This window comes from Ambystoma mexicanum, chromosome 9, assembly GCF_040938575.1.
Source record: "Ambystoma mexicanum isolate Mex_15411 chromosome 9, UKY_AmexF1_1, whole genome shotgun sequence".
Taxonomy (NCBI): domain Eukaryota; kingdom Metazoa; phylum Chordata; class Amphibia; order Caudata; family Ambystomatidae; genus Ambystoma; species Ambystoma mexicanum.
The window spans coordinates 278,636,849-278,646,056 of NC_090931.1; positions in this window are offsets into that span (position 1 = coordinate 278,636,849).

Here is a 9,208-nt window from a genome sequence, read left to right on the forward strand (position 1 = left end):
CAGGCTAGATATAGGCCTGGTCCAACCCCTTGAGTGGAAAGCAGCCAAAGCTGAGCTCAGTGAAGATAGCCAATCCCAGCCCTTACTCAGTAGTCACTCCCAGGTGCAGATTTACAATAGAAAGCTCACCCTGGGGGAAGGAAGAATCGAGTATAAATGCAACCAGCCAGAGTTGTTGGGTATGGGTTGCAGGAGCAGAAGCCTTGCATTTTGGAAAAGGCTGGAGATTGTAAAGAGGTAGAAGAAGCAGAAGCTGGAGAAACAAAGGAGCCTGAAGAGGTGACAGGAGTGGAGAGCTGGAGGAGGTTTTGAGAGCTGGTGGGATCAAGGAGTAGATTATAACATCAGGAAACCCTGGTATACAGAAAGGGATGGTGGGAATAAAGAAGGGTACGGAGGAGGTGGCAACCTCAAGCAACAGTGCACTTAAGGAGGTGGTGGGAGTAAAGCAAGTCAGGGAGGAGGTGATAACATCAGGAGGACAGACAGTAAAGAAGGAGGTGGTAGGAGTGAAGAAGGAGACATAGGAGATAGTAGCCTCAGAAGGTGAGAGTAGTGAGAAGGTGATAACATCAAGAAAATGTTTGCATAAGGGTGGTGGGGACCAGGAGGCTTAAAAGGAGGTCGTGAGAGTTAAGGACATGATGGAGTTGGTGATATCGGAAGGGGGACAGGTGCAGGAGTTGAGAATACGATAATAGCTGAATAAGCCGCAGATATGAGGTTGCAGAAGACAGGGAGCAGGAAAATATGCTGAAAACAAGAGGTGGTGTGGCCATCCAGCCCGAGGGGCAGACAAAAGCAGTATCATGAGAGGAAGAGAGGTGCATGGAGGCGCTAGAAGGGAAGAGGAGACCAACAGAGAACAAAGAGGAGAGCAAGGAATGCCAGTGCACAGACTGCAAGAACAGGGTGGTTCCTTTGGCCAGGTAGACTCTAGGCAGGCAGCGGGAGGAGGAACAAGGCAGGGACAAGGAGGCTATGGCCTATCAAGAGAGGGGCAGGGATCGGAATCTAGGTGGAACCCACCATGACCCAGGAACCATTTCCTAGCTCACCTTGCTGTCTACAACTGCTGGCCCATCTGCTTACAAGACATTGGGCCTCATTACGAGGTTGCCGGTCTGGTACCAACGGTACCGGTATGCTTGCCGGTACCATTGTTACCGGACCGGCAAACTCTGAGTTGTGCCGCATTTGCCTTTCATTCCGCTAGGCCTGCCCTGGCGGAATGAAAGGCACCCGTGAGCACAGCATGCCTGTAACACCGGCACTGTTACAAAAGGTGCCGGTGCTACAGGCATCCCCATTCCCATTAAGCCCTATGGGGCTGAAATGGGAACGGGGATCTACTGGCATCGGCACCCGGGAAAGGACAATTACCAGGTCCGGCGGGGTCGGAATAGCCCAGTAATTGCCCATTCGTGGGTGCTGGACTTTCATGCCGGTATGGAGCTAGCCTTGCCGCTATTACCGGCAAGGCTACCTCCAACCTTGTGATGAGGCCAATTGTGTTCGAACTAGTCCAGGCCTGGGATAGGGGACCCCAGAAAGCCCACAACTGCAGCTAGACTCAGTGGATGCAGAGAGCTGTGGTCACCCATAAGTCCACAATGCAAGATGAAGCAACCTCTTATAAGCTATGTGGCTCCAGACTCTGGATCCAGGGGTCCATAGGCCCAACTATCGGCATCTGGTGGGAAAGAGACATTTTGGGAAAGACCATCCTTATTAATATGTTTTGTGGGAAGATGCCAGTTTTACATTTTAATTTGGTCCACGGCCCCAAAATAAAATAGTAAATGACACATCTTGGTCTTGGCATTCCTTATTTGACATTGTGTGACTTATGTCACAGAACATGGTCTTAAATATATACAGGCGACCAATTATCAGGCCTCCCATCTGGCCTGACAGGATTATTATCCTTCTCACCTTTTAAAAGAAGGGAGTTACAGCCTTGCCACGTGGGATTAAATGAACTGGCACACCGCAGCATATATGGCCACCAGTTATTTCTTTTTAAATTAGTGAAACAACCAAGAGCAGGAAGTGTGGAATATCATGAATGGCTCCCTATTATTGCGAAAAGTCTCCTTATCTTTTAAACTGGCTTTAGTTGCAACATTGCTATAAAAAAAAGCCACAGGCACGGATGCAGTGCATTTGACACATGTCTGCCCTATATCGAGAAATCCTTACCTTGGTATGTTGTTGGAGTTGGATGTCATGGCACAATTGCCAAGGTACTTGGTAGGTGGCATTCAGATGGGGTCCAGGCAGGCTTTATTCCATTCCACAGCACATAATCAGTAATTATTTTTGATCTTAAATGTTCTCCAGGGATGATGCTGACATTGGTGGTTTAGGTGCTGCGGCCCTTTTGGGCCTCTCTGCTGCGTTCGATAAGGTTGTTCATCCCATCTCGCTTGCCAGACTACAGGCTAAAGTGGCACAAAACTCTGCTCTGAAGTGGCTACGGTCCTTTCTGTCTCATAATCAGCAATGGGGCTGTCCCAAATAATATATCTAGCTCTTGGAAGTTAGAATGTGGGGTCCCTCAGGGCTCAGCTGTATCCCTTCTTCTATTTGACATTTACTTGGCCCTACTTAGTGCATGGATCTGATTCTTTGGCCTAGGAGTTTCTAACTATGCTAATGATACATATCTTACCAATACTGGCGGTTGCGTCAAGTTCAGAAGTTACCTGGTCTTCATGAAAACTTGATACCATTGAACTCTTTAAGATGAATCCTTCAAAAACGGAGACGCTTTTGATTGGCAAAACTGGGGGGAATATTCAGTCTCTTTTAGATCTAGAATCTGGTGCGCGGCTGAAGGAGTGTCTGTCCATTACGGCCCAAATACCTGCAGTTGTAAAAAGGGGATTTGTGCAACCTAAGGCTGCCAACATGGATTTTCTCTCTTTCCCCAAAGTAATTCCGCCCTTGATTGCCTTGGTACCTTTGCATTTAGATTATGTGCATCGCCCACATCTGGGACACCCAGAGTACCTGGGACATAAGCTGCAACGTGCAAATGCTGCTGCATGCCTGCTGGCGACATTGCCCAGGCCTACACAGGTTACCGCTCAAGACAGAAGTGGAATTTTAGACATTTCCCTGGTACATCAAGCATTTTATGGCAATGGTCGACAATACCTGAGGCAAGGTTTTGCCACTATACTCCTTAAGACGCTTTGAGTACACCTGACACCTTGTTACTGGTCATCCTTAGAGGGCAGGGGACCAAGCCTTTTTTGTCCCACCAGCAGCAACAGTGTGGCAGTTCCTACCTTTTGAACTAAGATCTTTGGGCATTTACCTGCTCTTTAGAAAACATGTGTGTGTTGCATATTATTTCTACCAGCACCCAACCCCAAGGGGTGGCATCAGGTGGTGATCTGAAAGTAATAATAACATAACCACCACTGGAATATGAAATGTGGCCCTCACTTCAGAGCCAATCCAAGTGCAACTTAAACTTGACAGGAAGCCACCCGTACAAACCTCAAATCTGTCACTACAGTGCATGTGGTACAGAATACCACCACGACAACGTTAAAACGCGGCCCCTCACCGCAAGGCTGATGCAAGTGCTACTCACAGAGGATATCACTAGTGCAAGGTGACCCTCCCTCCCCCCAACACACAAACGCTGCACTCCTAGCGCACATGTGGCAGGACATACTTACTGCAATATTGGTAGGCGACCCCCACTGCAGGACTGAACCTAACACACAGTATTAGGTGACGTTCACTCAGTAGCCCAGGCAGCTTTTGGTGCGGGAGTGGGAGGGCGGATAATAGGGCACCAGTGGGAGGCTGGGGGCACAGTAGGTACCAGGTGGGGGGTGGCTGCAGTAAAACAATGCTGCAATTATAAATAATTAATTATACTCGTGCTTTTATAACACGCTTAATACTGAAGAGGTTTCTAAGGCCGGACCCGGGATTCGAACCTGTGCAGTTCTGCATCGTCTTGGAGAGGCGCCAGAGTTATACTACCCGTTCTTAATGCTAGTGGGTATGGCTGGCAGGTCCTGCCTCGTATCTCCCACCACCCTTTCTTTGATGAGTAATTCCATTGACTTTCTCCACTTAGACGTCAGACTGTCTGCCTTATAGTTGCCAGCCTTTTCCCTGCTCTGCTTTTGTGTAATGGGACTTTAGCTGCAAAGCTTTCTCTAAATCAGGTGTATATTGGATGTACAGCCATTCCTATTATCACATCATTTTCTCTCGGTTCGCAATATCTGATTTGGCTGGATTGATATCTGCCATGTCATGCGCTGATACTCAGACTTACATGTCAACCCCCACTCTCAAGTAATGTCACAGTTAAATGATTAATTACAGCATGCCTGCTCAAATGAATGCTAATTAATCTGCAGAGACTGTATTGCCTTCAAAGTTGAGCTAAAATGTCATGCAAATACTAACCAAGACCTTCATACCCATGGCTTTAAAATGGATGGTTTGCTATATCTCTCGCCTTATTAGCAGCCAATGACATCGACAGGATATGTTACTATGAAATAGCAATATTTCATACTTCCTTTATCAAGAGGACCCCGAAATTAAAATAACCTTCAAAAGTGGGTCATGGAGATGCGCAATTTCGAACCCAACTTATTGAAATGGAGGTTTTCTCTGTAGGGGTCCCTAATAGGGTCTGTGCCCTAAAATGGCCCTGGTGAGGGGCAACTGATTTAGAGGTGGTGGAACCGCTACTTTCCACCCGTTGGACCAGAGGGAGCTCAGCCTCCACTGTCTCCTTGGTCCCAGAGCGCGCCTGGAACCCTTACGCGATGTCCCTGTAGTGATAATAGCTGCTTCCAGCCCTGCTACTGTCTACCACTGCCGTGCCCTCTGCTGGGCCAACTTCTTTGCCATGTGGGCAATAGTCTCCAGGATTAATTTGCTCCTGGGCATAGTGCAGCGGCTCCATTGCCTGGAGGATCCTCACCACTGCCTGGTTTTGTGAAGCAGGGCAAAGGACACCATCTACCCCAGGGTCCCTTCCACTGTCCCATGGTTTTGGAGTGGCAGCGTCAGCAGGCGCCCCCCCCCCCGCAGCACCCATAGTATCATCATAGTTTGCCAGTCAGATAGCACAGCGAGTAGAGCGCTCGCTTTGACATCTGTTCAGAACCTGCTGATGAAGGTTCAAATCCCAGCTGGGCCAAACTCAGCCTTTCATCCTTCCGAGGTCGATAAATGAGCACCACACACAGTGGGTAATAATAAGCAGCGTTCAGATACCCGAGGGTTCGTAGCGCTATATAAATGCTAAATTATTATTATTTATTATTATCACTATTGTCATCATCCGGAATAATGAAAGTATCATATGATGGCGATGATGATCCTGTATTTGCCTGTTCCCTCTAATGGATCAGGTCCTGCTGATGCCCTCCACACCGACACTAGAGGAATGGGGTGGTGGAGCCTTGGAGCATGCATTCATGGTCTATGGATGTTTGCCACGATTTGTATTGCCGAATAGCAAATTTGGCAATTTATTTTACACCGAATTAGCTGATTTTCTATGGTAAACAGCACCCTCCCTTGTACCTCCACCCCCTCCCCGCATTTTATTCCTCAGGTGCACCAAGGACACGGGTGAAAGTGAGCCAGAACATATCCAAGGAGGGAATCAGTCTAAGGTGGCCCTTCCAGTCCCCTGCATTAACTGATGCATCAGGGCTGAGCTAAGGGGCTCAGCTGGAAATACTGTGGGTGGCGGTTGGAGTCGCAGAGATCATTGTGCAGGAGAGCACTGTGGTGATGGTTGAGTTGTTAGCGGCGGCAGTTGTGCCGGGAGTGGTTTCTGTTGTGGTTGTGCCAGTTCTGCTGGTGTGCTGACTGTGGTGATGGTTGAGTTGTTAGCGGGAGAGGTTGTGCCGGGAGTGGCTTCACTTGTGGTGGTGGTGGTGCCACTTGTGCTGGTGTGCTGACTGTGGTGATGGTCGAGTTGTTAGCGGCGGCGGTTGGACCGAGAGTGGCTTCTGTTTTGGTGGTGCCAGTTCTGCTAGTGTAGAGACAGTGCTTTGTTGGGTGTTGGCGGTGGCACTGGTCCTTGGGCGCAGCTGTAGAAAATACAGCTGGATGGTTCATGGTGTGCTTTACACTCAAGGCTTTTTGGGGAGCCCTCAGTGAGTTACAGCACTTCCAACTGTGCTTATGCAGCTTAGTCCTTGTGTTCTGCATTTGGGCAACAAGGTTTTGGATGAATGTTAGGGATGTCATAGGAACCGATGATTGCCATCCAATGACTATTTGATTATTCGATGCTGGCGCTATGCCTGTTGAAGGCATTGGTCACTGTGGGGCTGTGGCCATGTTGTGGTTAAAATACACTACTTCAGGAACACCTCAAGCCAACAGAGGATACCATGGTGTTAATGAAAGCACACCATAATGGTTGGCACATCAGGTAAAAGCTTTCACGTCACAACCCCCTGCCCCCTGAATATTGTATTAGAGCTGTTTGTGCTGTGCTTCATGTGGTGCACACCTAGCCGCGAAACAAGGGCATACATAATAGGGTCAACCAATCTGGATGCAATTAGGATAGACTCTTAAGGGTAGACTTGGCAGGTCATTGAGAAAGGGGCTACAGGGGTTTACAGGTGGGAAACTCAGCTTAGGGAGGCAAAGGCTGGGCCAGTCTTCATTCATTTTTGTTGGTGGATTCACTGCTGCTGACTGCTGTGCCGTGCCGTAAGTGCCGTGCTGTGCCGTGCCGTGCCTGTGATCAAGTTGTGAATAGAACACAAAGTACAATGAAATAAAGTTCAACACTTTTATTAAACTACATGTTGTGCTGGTTGAACAGGTAAGGGTCTGGCAGGATAGGTTAACTAATAAAATGGCAGTTATCTTATCTGGCTGAGTTTTTAAGGTAAGCGGCCTCATTGCGCCACAGACCAATCTCTTAGGTTTGCTCCCTACCCACAGCTTGCACACCCAAACTAACCTTCACCTGGGCTTGCAATAACACCTATTCTACCTATAGTATGAACTAGAACTCAAAAGGGAGAACTGAAGGTATAGGGCTCGCCTCTCAAAACAGAATGAAAGGTACATCATGCAATGCTCGCTTTGCAGCGTAAAGAAGTATACATTTACCAGCAAGCTTTCAACCCTGCCCCCTTGCAAGGGTGTGCCTCTTTCTAGCAGTAAGCGTTCCTGTCAATCACTGGAGCTTTTGATGAGGCTGGACAACCTGCACCCAGTCCGGAGCTACTCTCCTTGACAAAGGCCTTCAAGCCAACTGATTCCATGTTGCCCCTGTGGTCTCTCTTACCAGTCTAGAACCACCTCCCTTAGCCAGGTCCTCCAGACATTTGGGCGCTCTGGCTCTCTGAATCTTTCTAGGGACCCCGCCTAAGCTGCCATCTGTTGTATCAATGTGTTTAGGCCTTATGGTCCTCTTCTGCACCACCACACCTTGAAGGTTGTCCATCTCTCTGGCCCAAGACCTGACCATTGCCAATGTCTGAGATATAGCCTGTAGCAAACTCCCAGACACTCTCCTAAACCTGTTCTCTGCAACTGTTTGGGATAAAGCACACAGCAACCTCATGGGCTGTCTCTTTGTTATCCTCAGTCATATCCCCCCAGATAGATTGGTCATGTCTTCTGCTCTGATTGATCTCTTCGAGTGTCTGCACTGAAATCTTAATCGACTTTAAATGTTTCTCTCTTCTTCGTAAACTGGTATCTCCAGACCAAAGCCCATCGAAGGCTATTGTCTTCTTTCACCTCCATGGAAGCCTGGTCTCTGACTCCCTCCCTTGCTTTCCTCAAGGTTTTATAGGACCACTTATCGCTCATCATCAACCTTGATTGCGAGCTATTTAGATCCTGCCTTCTCTTGACTAGTTATTGTCCTATCCTTCACTCCCGGCCTGCCATTTTGAAGTCAGGCAGTAGTAACTGGCGAAACTGCACAACTTCACAGCATTGCTTTCATGCCCGGTAATGATTCTTTTACCATGTGGTTTGCCTGATCAGATGAGGAAAACCTTTGTTACTATGAAAATTAACCTCCCGCGCATAAGTGGAGTATGGCATGACACTACTGGCCCTGCTAATGTTTGCTCCAACTTTCTTCCCCATCCTGCAATCCTTGAGATTCAACCTACAAGGACAATAGAGTGGCGCCCATCATTAACTTTGTGGCAAACCTCGCTATTGGGATTTCTGGGTCCACCAGGCTGCCGCACCATCCCTAGTACAGCTTGTCTAGAAGAGTGGGGCCCAGATGACAACCCCGGAAGTTGCATACACATCTGATGTGTGTAAACTGCTTCCCCCTCCACTTCATCCTCAACCTCTACCTTTGTGGTGGGGTGGGGGTTCCCAAAAGGTTAGACTCCTGAATGAGGCCCCAGCACAAAGCCCCAATTGCTGTCCCGGATCCCCATTGGCCCTCTCCAACCCTGGGGTCCCCAAAAGCCGTGTCCCACATCAAAGCTTACCATGAGTCCATGGAATGGACTACCTCCATGGATTTCGGAAAAGAGGGTGTTGCAAACCACAATCGGGCAGTTCCTTCTTCAGCACCATGAGGCGGGGAGGGAGTACCCCAAATGTGACTACGTAACAATACCTCAACAATTAACTATTTTACTGTGCAAGTTCAGGGTGATCTTTGCAAATTCTGCCTCTGCCTCTTGTAGCTTTGCAGTAGATTGCTCATTGCATTCTGGCACTTGTAGAATTCTTGGCAGGTGCAAAGATTAGAAATGGAGAGTTTAATGGGCCCCTATGGCCCTGGTCTTCTACACGCTTCTCCACAAGGCATACCGCCACATTCAGAGAGTGCTGTACAAATGCAAACAGAAAGCATGCACACGTTCTGCATGTACTCATCATCGGCTGCAAGGGTCCCAAATCCCACCTGATGGCTCATGAAGCCGTCCACGCCAAAGGTGCCCACGGTTGAGGCAGCCTTCTATATACTCCAAGGGAAAGAGGTCCAGCAGCGGAGCAGGGGGCGCTTCAATGGCATTTGGCACATAGCCCTGGTCCGCGACTGTAGTTCACCCCCGCAGCCGGAGGCCATTCACTGCTTTTTCACTTACTACATGGTTCTGAAGCTGGTGGAGGCAGCCACAATGTGATCCTGGGTGCGATCTAATGCACGTCCGGTGGTAAAAGCATAATTCTGCATTCACTCTCATATTACTGCATATGA